This window comes from Octopus bimaculoides, chromosome 4 (genome assembly GCF_046866305.1).
Source record: "Octopus bimaculoides isolate indiv1 chromosome 4, ASM4686630v1, whole genome shotgun sequence".
Lineage (NCBI taxonomy): Eukaryota > Metazoa > Mollusca > Cephalopoda > Octopoda > Octopodidae > Octopus > Octopus bimaculoides.
Window position 1 is genome coordinate 55,878,296 of NC_142931.1, and position 14,303 is coordinate 55,892,598.

A 14,303-nucleotide genomic window follows, 5' to 3' on the forward strand; every position below is an offset into this window, starting at 1 on the left:
GCTATGAAAAATGAAGTAGGTGAAGATAGTGCCAGTTATTGTTGAGTCCTCGAGAATAGTATCAGAAGGAATCAAGGAGACTATAAAGGAAATTGGAATAGAGTGCCCAGTAGAACTGTAACAAAAGTTTTGTCTCTTTTGCACGGCGAGAATAATCAGAAAAAGTATTAGATAGCTGAAAAGAACGGATAGTATGGCAACGTAGGCTGCAGGTAGCAAGCCCGCTACTGATGTAAAACTGTAGGAGCTCCAGTAAAACCTGTGATAAAGAGAAATAATAGTAGGAGTGGATGAAGAACCTAGAGATCCTTGAGAGCAGATTGTTGTCTGCACCTCTAGAAAATTAGCTGGAGCATGTGACATCGAGATCTATCAGAAGGGAAATGTACAAGAAGAAGAAGTAAACGAAGAAGAAGAAGAAGAAGAAGAAGAAGAAGAAGAAGAAGAAGAAGAAGAAGAAGAAGAAGAAGAAGAAGAAGAAGAAGAAGAAGAAGAAGAAGAAGAAGAAGAAGAACAAGAAGAAGAAGAAGAAAAAGAAGAAGAAGAAGAAGATGAAGAAGAAGAACAACAACAACAACAAGGAGAAAAACAACAAGATCAACAACAACAAAAATGATTACCATTGTTGTTTATATTATTGGTATTGTTATTATTATTATTCTGTATTTAATAGTTTTCGATACAAACAAGTGCTTCTATAGAAACATCGAAATTATAAAGTCTGAAAAGAAGATGGAAATTTAGGACAAATTTATGAAAAATGCTTTGGGACAGTGAAGAGTTAAAATATAACTAAAATAATTGATAAAAGCATTCTTCTCCGTTAGTTTGTGTTCTTATTACTCTACCAAGACATATAATTCTATATGTATATAAGTGTTACCCTTCATTTATGATCATATAACTTTCATTACAATCCACAGGAGACAACAGTAAAATATTCCATTTTTTCTGTACTTCATTCATTGCAGATGTAATTTTTTTTATTGGTGAATCATCATGAGAATTATTTAGGGATGAAACAGTGCAGTTTATGTTGTTTTCGTCTTCAGTATTTCAATGTTTTAGAATAGTTTAGCAATACGGAAGCACAGATCAGCAGCAATCGAATGTTTGTAAAGTTGTAATTTCAGATAGCTTGTATAATTGTAATATTCAAATATACACTCATCAATACAAATATTTGAGCGAGCATGTGCGTGTGTGTGGGTATCGCATGTGTGTGAGTTGCGTGTCTGTGAGTTAGAAATTAACACACTGTGATATTGATCTACTAATTTGCAAAACCGAATGAAGATCTTCAATTGATTTTGTTGATTTCTATCATTTGAATTTGCCAAATAATTCAAATGATAGTAAATATTACGTGAATGCAAAATATATATACATTTCCAAAGCAAATTAAATTAGACAGTGGCTGAATGCGTTATAGAAACTTAACTAAATCATTTGAAGTATATTTTTGAAAACTATTGATAGTGGTTGATCTGAAAGGAAGACTTACACATATCAGCTGTGTAGCTTTTACTCACTTCCTCATTAAAACTTAGAAGTAAGAACTGATATCAACAATCATGACTGACTTTAAAATCACGAAGTTATAATTTTACCATATATTATATATCCACTGTCATGTGTAGTGTTTATTTACATAACAATTAAGTGCTTCTGCGTCTATAGTCTTTATTTGGCGTATGATCTTCTGTATTCATCCACGAAATAATAATGCCAGTGCGACATTTTGAAGATATAGACTGCGAAGTAACTTATAAGTAATAAGAATAATCGTATTTTTAGATTGACCTGACAGAGATGACATTTGACTAGGATACCCCCGAATGAATAATTGTTTTTTTTTGTTAAGGTTTGCTGAAATACATTTGGAATTTCAATGTTCCCGAGTTTTTTTTTTTTTGTTCTTTCATCCCTATTAGGTGCCCAAATATATATAATGTGTTATTGAGTGATATTCAAACAATTATACTCTCCTCTAGTCAGCATTGCATGTATAAGAGATAACTGGATTTTAATAAAGCGTATATACTTTTAAAAAGAATATATATATGATGTATGGGATGCATCACACCTCTATTGTTTACAAACTGTATCCTTTCAACACACTCACAAGCAGACACTCTCACACACACAAGCACACACACATATGTATTATCATAGTATATGCTATATAATATACTATTTTATATTATACGTTATATAAATATATAAATATACACACGTATGCATATATATATATATATATATATATATATATATATATACACATATATACATACATATATATATATGTACACACACATATATATGTATGCATATGTATGTATACATACATACACACACACACACACACATATATATATATATATATATATATATATATATATATATATATATATATATATATATATATATATATATATATATATATATATATTCGGTGAGTATCGTTTGTTGAATGAAGTTCAAAATGTCCTACTTTTACATTATGATTATTCTGACTCATGTCCCTCGTTAATTTATCATTTTTACTCGAGTGTTTTTGTCTTCTTCAATTTTAATTTATTAACACGAGAAATGCAGAAGCGCTCTAGAGCCTTTCGAGTCCGGTCGAATGTAGACATAAGTATTGTGTACCGTTCTAGTCTCACATGAGAATCATTCACCACTGAATGTCTCCATTTAATTTATTTGCCATTTCAATTTCAGAGTTCTCTAGCTTATCATATTTAAAAAATAATCCTTGACGCTAATGAGTTTTTCTTTCATTACGGATTTAATGTCCATTGATTAAAAATTTGTTTTGGCTTACCACATTAAGTATGTTAACCCAGACTTTACTATATAATCTTTAAACTGTTTCCTGCATCATATCATACAAACAACAAACATTTTCTTTTATATTTCAGTGGACAATCAGTGATGTCATACCATGCGACGCATCACATGGACAAAAAATGCAGTACACCTTTAAACTGGTAACCAGGAAATACAGTAATTATTTTATGTCATTGTTACATGAAGCCGAAATACTGAGTTTAGCGAGGGAAAATTATAAATGTATATAAACACAAATATTGTTTCTATATTTATTCTTCCGTAATTGAGAAAATACGTTTGTAGGATTAATTACTCTAGCAACCACATGATTCAATGGTGTCGTGAACGACAGATTCATACAGACAATGTTTTGCATTCGATTTATATTAGAAGTTTGACTGTATATGATTATACTACTCACAACCAACTACATACACGTGCGTGCGGGAGTGCTTATGTATGTATATACATGCAATGCTTCGTGTAAATGTAAGCGAATGTTTGTTATACATGTGAATCCATGTGATTTAATATCCCCAAGTGAATGAACAATTCCGTCCAAAAGATCTATAGAAAGACTCAAAAATAATATACAACTGGCTCAGCTATGAACGCTGGTAGCTCTTCTGTAATGGGAGGTGGTGGTGGAGGTGGAAGAAGTGGCAGGAAATGGAGAGTGCCTGAAGATGATACTTTGCAAATTGTGGATCCAAGGCGGGGCAAGGGTAAGGTAGGTACCGTATACTTTTGTTCGCTTGATTTCCTCTAAATCCTTCATTTATAATTAATTTCGTATTAACATCTGTTTATCATCTGACGTCAAAAATATCTCTTGTTATATAGAAATTCAATTTTATGAGCATTTTTCTCGTATACTTTGCCGAATATATACATACAAAAATATATCAGCAAAATATATTATAATGAAACTATAGTGAATATTTTTATATAAAATTAGCAAGATAGTATTGACGTTGTTAAATTTTCGTCGAATTAAAATAATTTAATAATAGTAGAATTCCATTCTGTGTCACCAGAAATTTTAATTACTGAAAGCTATGAATTATTAATTCATAACATAATCCTCAATCTAAAAAAAAAAGCAATGATAATTAGATCATATCTATGAAATACTTTCAGTTACTTAAAATGCCTTAGTTTTAATCCTTTGTCTGTCCATATGTGGTACACAGAAGGTATTTCTTTGGCGTCTATGCATCATATATGATACACATTCCCAATTTGTTTTCAACCACAAGACTAACTTGGAAGTTACGAAAGAAAAGTTTTATATTACTCAGGACGTATGGAAGAGGGGTTAACTGAAAATCTGAAAACAACCATGGACGTTTAAGGCAAACTTATGAAAATGCTTTGGACAGGCTAAAGAGTTAAGATTCATTTTGTTCGTATTTTCATTATTTCAATCACACAAATACCATTAGTATTATTCATATCAAAATTAAGAAATCATAAAGAAATAATCAAATTTTCATAATCATCCTAGAAAGAAAATACATAAAATATATACTTGATAAGATAATTGCAATGTGACAGAATCAATTCCATATTGAAATCTAATTACGCTTCATATGCGACAACGATATTAACGTGTTTGAAAGAAACAGATCAATCTGATGTAGCCTATACAAAGTGAACCTCTTAATATGTTGTATTTTGTAAAGTTGTTTGCAGAATATCAGAAATGATCTATAATGTAAAATATGCAGGTGAAATACTTCAGTACGTAAATGACCTGTTGGGGAAAACAATTCATGTATATTCGTTCTCTCAAAATAAAACAAGAAAGTACAATGAGTAATCCTAGTGAAGAAGGTATATCTACATTTGTTCAGCATATCAGCACGACTTGTAACATGGTCCGTTTACATGGGAGAAAACGGGGCAAGGTTTATCAACAAAAATATTTAGCTTAGCATAAAAATGTTCTACCTATGTGAAACATTCTTCCAGTGATGATGGAGGGGCTTAAGGGCTAGAGTGTTAGGCTCATGATCATATGATCATGCGTTTAGTGCCTGGACCCAGGGAATGTTATGTTTTTGAGCATAACATATAATTTCATGAAGCTCCAGTCTGTTCGGCTGTAATGAGTACCAGCTGGGCTCTGGTGCAGCGTTGTAGCAATCAGATTTTGGAGATTTTTTCACGTTAAGTGTAAGAGAGACAAAAGAATGCCTTAGTGTGTCTCAAACGACATAAGTACTTAAATCAATAAGCGAAAACGTCATTAATTCCTTCAGACCATATTCCCCTGCAAATGACGCTGGATACATAACACATTAAAAACAATAATATTAATGCCTCTGTTTTACATTGGATCAAAACCAGGGTTTTGTGGGAGATTCATCAATTCAACTCATTGCATAACTCCCTCAATTCTTTTTTGTTACTGATAGTATGGATGTTATTTAGCCCTACATCAGCTCTCGTGAAAAGAATTCCAACCATGACAATTCCTTTTTTTTTTTGCGTATACAATAAAACTGTCTAATATGTTTGGCTGCGCGCGTCTTCCGATCAAACAGTTTCAGACATGACTGTCTCATGTTATTGAATACAAAGAACTACATTGCCTTTTAGTATGAATAGGTATAATTTAAGAGAGATCTAATCAAAAGGTTAAGCCTTCATTTTCTCAGTCACCACTGACCTTGAGGTGCACCACAATAAACTTAATAGAGCATTGATCTATAGAAAATTAAAGTTCACCTCAACTGTAGATGAACCGTATTTATTTCAACGGAAATAAATGCACCTTGATGGTTATACTAATTTATAATGCTAATGAAAGGAGTAGGAAACGAGTAGTAATAATAGCTTTAGTATAGAGTTTATTATGATAGCTAGAGTTATGATTGAAATGATACTTGAGTAGATTCTTATACATGAGTGAACAGCAATAGTTTTCTTATAAGTAGGTAATTATATCTACAATGGCATATTATATAAACAAATGAACACATAACTTATTGTAGAAAAGATTGGAGTGAAGAAAACATCATCTAGTCTGAAGAAACGTAATCTCAAGACAAATACTTACTAAAATAGAATGAACAAAAGTAATAAGCCGGTTATTCAGGATATGACTGTACTATAAGAAAACAAAGGATAACATATAGCAATAAAAACAAATGACGGTAAATTGGGAAAATAATTGGATTTGTGCCTTTGTCTTTTTATATAGATATATTCTGCTGTATTCGATTGTTATCGCTTTGCTGATTTATGATGTCTTAAAACACCACAGAAATAAATAAACAATATGACGAATACAGTAGAACTATGTGAAAACAACAATATATAAGAAATTACTACTTATGGAAGACAGATAATCAGAAAAGGAATTAGTGAATGGGTTATATAGCTGGGGTGAACAAAAACTGGTACTAATACGTAACCAAGCAAAATACGACAAAGAAGTGAATAAAATCAGAGTTCTTATAATTACCAATTATGGAAATTTGTCAATTTAATGCAGCCAGAAAATGTTGACAACTTCATATTTAACTAACAGATATTATACATTATTTTTCTATAACATCCATACATGTTACAATCCAAACATCAGATAATACTTGGGAACAACGTAATTGTAACAATTAAACTCCATTGCGTTTCCTACCAACAATTGTTTTATAAAAGGAAAGTGATAGAGTATACTAAGAGCCAGGCTAATGTAACACTTAATCCATTGGTTTCGAAGTTACGGTTCGTGGTATCATAACTCTGTAAAGCAAATTCTTTTAATTTCGAAATATTTGACACGCTGTAATGTTTTTGAATATGTTATATAATATGGGATCCAAAACAACATGTACTTAAAACATAAACGGGGAATATTCCTTCAAAGTTAAGTTTTTAATACCAATTTTGTTAATGTTTGGAAATTTCAATTACATTTATTTATTTTGATATTAGGGTGGCAGGGAATTGTTGCATTTCAGAAATGGGGTGCATAAGAAACGTTGAGGATCGTTGATTATAGTACTGTGATACTTCAAATAATATATCCATTAATCATTAATTTTCTTGTGTTGCTAAGACCCGTGTCAGCCTTGATCTAGAAGGACTATAATCAAGGCAGTTCAACCGTGCCAAATTGCGTTATTTTTTCAGACTTCATTTATCATACGAACCTTCCGTCCTTAAAACTTTAGTGTGTGATTTTAGAGCGATTCGACTTTTATTCGTATCCGATGAAACAACTAAAAAGCAAACCCCTCGATGGTGTATTCAGTTTTGTATTTCGTTAACTATATCATTGTATTGTAGGAGTGTTAAGTCATAAAATTGGTATCCTATAGCACGCGATAGGCCTAAACCTAATTCACCCTCTGTCTCGCTGATGTTGAAATAAGTAACATTGTATAGCTCATCATTAGGCTGAAAATAGTCTTGGTAGACACACGTGTGTTCTGTAAAATTTTCACAAGTATTGTTCACCAGGTACGTGTATCCACATCAAGATTATCTCTCTGCAAAAAAAGATAATGGAAATCTGTCAATCTTCATAAACTTTTTCAATACATATGTCAGTTAACTGTACCTCTTCATGCACCGTTTTACTGATACATGGGCTCTATTTACAATGAGTTAGCGTGAGGTAAGTGTATTGGCCAGAAACGTCTCTTAATCTCTAGCAGTTAAGAGATATAATCAACCTTCCTGCAGTGGATGGCACAGCAAATGCGCGTGTTAACATTAATCAATATATATGCGCGTGAAATAGAGGTGATAAAATATAATCTATTAAGGTAATGTGACACAAATGCATAAGGTAAAATTAGATGATTTTATTTAATGGACGGATAGGCATTTATAATCATTTAATGCTAGATATATCTTAATGGTAATTTACTTCGAATCCAAATTGAAACTGTACCCTATCCTTCGAAATAATTTGCATGTCTCCTTGCCTATTCGTTTATTCTAAAGAATTATTTAAAGCTCCCAATGATGATAGTAAGATTATAACTGACCAGGCCATACTGAATTCTCCGTTGTTTGGAAGAAGGTAGACCTATGTGATCTTCTATGGTTTTTGCGCGAAATAACAACCCGAACTGATCCTAGCAGAAGTAAAGAAATAAAAAGAACAAAAAAGAGAGAGAAGAGTGAGAGAAAGGAGAAGGAGAAGGAGAAGGAGAATGAGAGAAGAGACAGAGAGAACAAAAAAGGGAGAGAAGAGGAGAAATAGAGGAGAGAGAGAGAAATGTAGGCAGCAGACGGAAAAACAGACAAATAGATAGACAGAGGTTTCGCCCCTAGTATATGAAAGTTAATTTGAGCTACATTCCCAGAGAAGAACTGTCGCCGACAGCCAGTCAAGAAACAGCACAGGTCCAATGATAAACGTAATTACTAAGAGTAAGTGTCTTTTCCTAGTTATATTCCACGGGCTATAAAAACATTAATTGTACAAACTCACTCGTTAGATCTATGTTAGTCATTCTGTACCACCTATTCACAAATTTACTGAAGGATAACACTTCTCTATCTACACAACCCTTCTCTTTCAAGTAGATTTACGAAATAAATAGGAAGGAACAGTTTACTTGTCTATCCTCAACCCTTTCAGTCGTATCCACTATGCAACCTTTTTCATGGAAGCCACGAAACTGCTTGGCTTTCTCGACCAAAGCAACGCGTCATGGGCTCGATCATAGTCAGATCCCTTCTACAGCTCTTCGCTCGTTCATTCACGATGAACTCAGTCATATTCGGATCCCTCCTACAGCTCCTTAATAACCAAACCACAAATTACCAATGCTACGACACTGCGCTAATCCGTACAGATTTGTTTCATCGCTCTGTGCGCATAACTGGCAACCAGGCTGACGTTAGTGTCCAGACTACAGAGTTTATCTGGAACAAACAACTCCGTTCTTGCTACATTACCACAGTGAAGCTAAGGATCTCAAGAATTTATTCTGAAATGCTCAGGATGAAAGCTTTCTGTACACCTCAGCAGTGTCTAGATTGTCTGCAAGAATTTCTTCACTCTGCTTTCACACTACACTTTTTATTCTTTTACAAAAATCTGAAATAAAATTCCAGCGACTACATTGCCCGGCTAGTATAAAACTCTAAGCACTTGACAACATTCCTGATTCCAGATGTCCTGTTCTAGTCTTTGCTTGATTCAGGGCCAAAACTCTGTTATAGAACTGAGCTATGACTAAAAGGATACACTGACAAATAACGACCACAATACCTAACCGTCACGGAATCGCAGTACATATCTATGCATCAAACATGTGTTGTCAGAGGTTGGGCCGCTAGACCAGTGGAGGTTGGGCCGCTAGATACCACCTCCTATGCTGGAGACAACGACAGGTCATCGACGTAGGACTAAAGTCTGCTGCAGCGAAGCTTCTAACCTTTCCTATTATGAATATTTGTATAGTGTTACTGAAAAACCAAGCACCCATGCCTAAAATAGAGAGGTAAGAATCTTTCCTCGTTGCGATTTTTTATACCACGCCTTTTGCCATCCTTGGCTTACGACTTCCATTCATCCAAATCGATAATAATTCTCTTTAGCTCTGACGTTGCAACCGCCGTGCTTCATTTTGAAGAACTAGTCAAAATTATTCTGGCCCTTAACACGTTAGCTGGTATACACTTCTTAATCATATCTTTTAATTTGTTGATTTACTTATGATTTATTTCCTCTATCATCACTTCTTGCTGACAATCACCCCTGACGATCTTGGAAACGATAGGCACGAGTAAAGTAGCACCAGAAGTTGAAGGGATAAAAAATGCCATGGATACACGAAAGAGGTAATGATAAAAACTGCCCTTCTCATTAAAAGAAGAATATTCCAAGAACAACACTCATGCGTGTGTTTGCATTCTCTGTAGGTCTCTATCACGCGCTCTCTCCACCTTTAGCTTTATTTTCTGTCTGGTATTCAAATCTTTGACAGACATTTTAAAGAAAACTCGACTTGAATACAAATGCGATGTTTAGACAGTATACCATCTTCAGTATACGGATAATACCAAGTTCTATGCTGCAAATGATAAAATTGGTGAAAATACTGCAGAGAATACATGGATGTACCAGAGAAATGAATATATGATGTAGATAAGAAAACTACGAAATAACAATCTTGAAAAGTGGAAAATTAATTAATGTGTTTTTCTTTAAATAGCAAAATAGAGAAACTGTGATACGAACATTGGACCAAGCACAGATATTCAAATACTTAAACCAACTATCACAGACCCTCCTCCCTGCTTCATTGTAGGAAGAAGGTAGTCAGGATTAAAAGCATCCCCAGGTTGCCTCCACGCATAAACTCGTCCTGCAGTGGGGTAAAGAGAAAAGCTGGACTCGATGGCGAATATTACTTGCTTCCATTGGTCTATCGACCAGCCTTTGTAATTTGTACATCAGTTCAGCATTTTCTGAATGCTTTGATGAGAAAGGAGGGCTTTCCTGATGGTGGCTCTTCTATGATATTCGGCTTTATTGGGCTCACGGCGAACGGTTTTGGTCGAAACTGGGCTAGTCAGATGTTGATTGAACTCTGTAGTCACTTCAGGGCCAGTTGTCCGTTGATTTTTCATCACAATGCGATTGAACACTCGTCGGTCTCTTTTAGTGAGCTTCAAAGTCTTGCCGGACTTACTCCTCCTGCTTCTCAAATTCAGTCATGATCCTTGATATGGTACTCTCGAAAAATCAAGGAGCTCAGCTGTTCTGGTGACGGAAGCTCCTGCCATTCGAGCTCCAATAATTTTCACGTTTTCGAACTCAGTGAAGTCACGCATCTTAGCTTAATTTGCACTACGATCTGAAAATAGTGATAGAAATAATCATTAAATTGGATAAATAAAACCATCAACAATACATAAAAAAACACTCACAATGAAATTTGGATGGATATTCGTAATATAATGGCTCATTGAAATATTGGAGTCAAATTTCCACTGCTCCAATTATTTTGTTCAACTCCTGTATATATTTTAGTTGCCCCGCTAGCAATTTGCAATTATATTCTTAATTGGGTGATAAAAGAACCCGCAAGATTGTACCAAAAAGTAAAGAAAAACAATAACGATTTTATTGAGAATTCATCAGCGAAACGCTGACTCGGAAAAGATGTTTACCACGTATATAACATATTGATTGTTTAATTACAAAAATATTAAATTAATTATCATGGAATACACATAATTACGAAACACTAACAAAGCAAAAACCACTGTTCTGTCTTCTGGGAAAGAGATAAAGAATACACAAGTTCTGAAAATATAGATATTTAAAAAGCAAAGGGTTACAGTCAAAAGAAATTGCGAAAAGGCTAAATTCTAACTGACAAATGGGTTTAGAGAGATTTGTATAATGCAATGACAAGTAAAACCCTACATGTTTAACCATTGAGAACCTGAGTGGAGTGAAAACAGAAAGGGGAAAGTCAGCACACTGACTGATGAGCGATGGACTGAAATCTGAACGTGGAGGATATTTTGATCGCGGTATATCAAACTTCGCAGAAAGCAGCAAAAGCTGAATACAGAAAGCAAATTGCAACATATATACTAATGAGTAATATAAAAAGCTTGAAAATAATGGATCAGTTATTTATCGTCAAGAATCTCCAAGAAAATAAATGCCTCCTAATAAACATATCGTTGCAAACACATGATAGTGCATCTTTCAACGTAATGTAAAAATTAACCAAATCTAAATATTTAGGAATAGAAATAAACTTAATGGGGATTAGGTCTGAAAATAGAAACAATGACTATAATAAAATATGCCGTAGGAATGAGAAAGAGTAGATGCATACAAATGTATAACCAGTATTTGAGGGCATCAAACGTGTATAGCAAACTGATAATGTCACCACGTGTCATCATATTATGTTAATAGTAGAGCACTTTCGTAACAATAAGGATAGTAAACACAGAACGAAACATTGCATACTCATAAGTCACTAGCTGCCCATATTAGTGTAGTGAAAACATACAATAAGGCTGTGACTAATGAATGAGAGGAATAGTAGTAAGCCATACATTCAAAAGAATTTACCACCTTCACTGACAAATCATCAATCATTGCACCAAGTTGCTAGAATACTTTAACATTTATATTTCGTCTGTTTCGAGTACTGAGAACTCATTATAGATAGAAAGAGACTGAATGTCTCCTAGCTTCCTATCCAGTATTTTTATGGCTCTAATAATCATGCGCAATTTAACGCCCAGGTATTCTTGTTAAACATCGGACTTTTCAAATTCCGCTTCCAGGCTGTGGACATACCTTGATTGCTTTTCAAGCAGAAGCATATGTGGAATGCCTCTTTCATTGATCTTTCCTCAGCCATATTTCTAAGCAAAGCAGCATGATACTTTGCAACATACCGCGCCCGTTTCTCATTCTCACGTACCGGGAATTTTACAAGTTTTGTCGCTCTAAGATTTAGCAAGAGTAGCAACAGCGGTTTCGTATTCAGTTCTCTATGATACTTTACCTATATTCATAATGCATTTTGCTTATAATTTAGCATGCATTTCCGAGTATTCGCGTACGTGTGTGGTTATGCATGTATATACATACACACACACACATACGTGTAGACTGATTGATAAATATAAATGAACACATACATACATCTGTCTCTCTTTTTCTCTCTGTGTATGTATATATATATATACATACATATCAATCTCTCTCTATCTCTCTCTATCTCTCTCTCTGTCTCTCTCTGTCTCTCTCTCTCTCTCTCTCTCTCTCTATATATATATATATATATATATATATATATATATTATATATATATATATATATATATATTATATATTTATATATATATATATATATATATATATATATATAATAATACAAAGAATATATATACATGTATACACACATATATGTACATACTTACATCTACATGTGTATATACATGCATATCAGGGTACAGGACGTTAGAACAATAAACTACAGACAACGGAACGAACACATAGGAAAACGGAAAGCCCCTTGGAATATCCCTTCATCAGCTGTCTCTATTCTATCTAGACGTTTCGAAGACCAGACAGGACGTACTCTAGAATAGTCTCTTCCTGAGTAGTGGATCAACCAACTACACAGAGGATTCCAAGGTGGCAAACACAAACCAAGATAGGAAAAAATGGACAGTGAAAACAACATTCAAAAGCCGTACGGCCAAACGCAAATCTGAGGTAGAACGCTAGTAGTTCGTCATATATATATATATATATATATATATATATATATATATATATATATATATATATATATATATATATTTAATACTCTATATTTAATACTCAATAAGACATTCAATACTTCATTTCATTTTACTACTTATATTATATATTCCATATTCTATATCCCACATTAATTTTATAAGAATATAAATAAAACATAAATAAAACATAAAAAACAGAGTTGGAACTCTTTTAAATAATATATATATATATATATATATATATATATATATATATATATATATATATACGGGTATATGTGTGTGTATCTATATCTATATTTATATCTATAGGTATATATATATATTTATATATACATAGGTGTATATATGCATATATATATATATATATGTATATATATATATATATATATATATATATATATATATATATATATATATATATATATGCATGTATATACCTATATATATATGTATATATGGACAGATGGATGCATGGATGAATTGTTGGATGAATATATGGGTATATGTATGTGTGTAATTACTATGCGTATTTATAAATGCCTGTATATTCAAGCAATTTTCTCTGCCATTTCATATTTACTTATTGATTGGATCTAAATAATTATTTTTCTCAATAATAGGACGAATTCTTTTACAAGAATTTATCAAGTAGCTAGCGTGAAAAAGACCTCATAAGGGAAAAAATCCATCATTTATTCCCGAAATATATATTTATATTTATATAAGGGCATTACTATATAATAACGCCTCACGCCATGAGGGACTCTAAGGTCAGACTACTATAAAAAGCACATTTTTACCGAATGCGAGGAAATGCAACTCTCAAAGCCAACCTCTTAAAAACGAACAAAATTATCTATAATTTAGTTCGTTTTTGAGAGGTTGGCTTTGAGAGTTGCATTTCCTCGCATTCGGTAAAACTGTGCTTTTTATAGTAGTCTGACCTTAGAGTCCCTCATGGCGTGAGGCGTTATTATATAGTAATGCCCTTATATAAATATAATTATTTTTTCTCTGTAGAATGATGTTCAATCAATTTTGTGCTTACTTCATGGCAGTGTAGTTGCAAATAATAAAATTCCAATCAAATATACAAATTTTCCTCTTAATTTGATGTCTTTATGGCAATTTTGAATTTAATATTATCTGATGGAAGTCAGGTATCTAAGAGGTTATTGTTTAACGTATCAATAAGTATTTGTGTGGGGA

General features: G+C 33.0%; 1 long non-coding RNA gene across 3 annotated transcripts in view; it reads left to right on the forward strand.

The window, feature by feature from the left end:
* The window catches only part of LOC106880086 (uncharacterized), a 172,846-nt gene that overhangs the window by 105,885 nt on the left and 52,658 nt on the right, over window positions 1-14,303 (forward strand). For all 3 annotated transcript variants that reach the window (XR_001410702.3, XR_016241513.1, XR_001410703.3), the window contains exon 2: window positions 2,925-3,565. This is a non-coding gene — a long non-coding RNA (uncharacterized LOC106880086). The remainder of the gene's footprint in view (window positions 1-2,924; window positions 3,566-14,303) is intronic.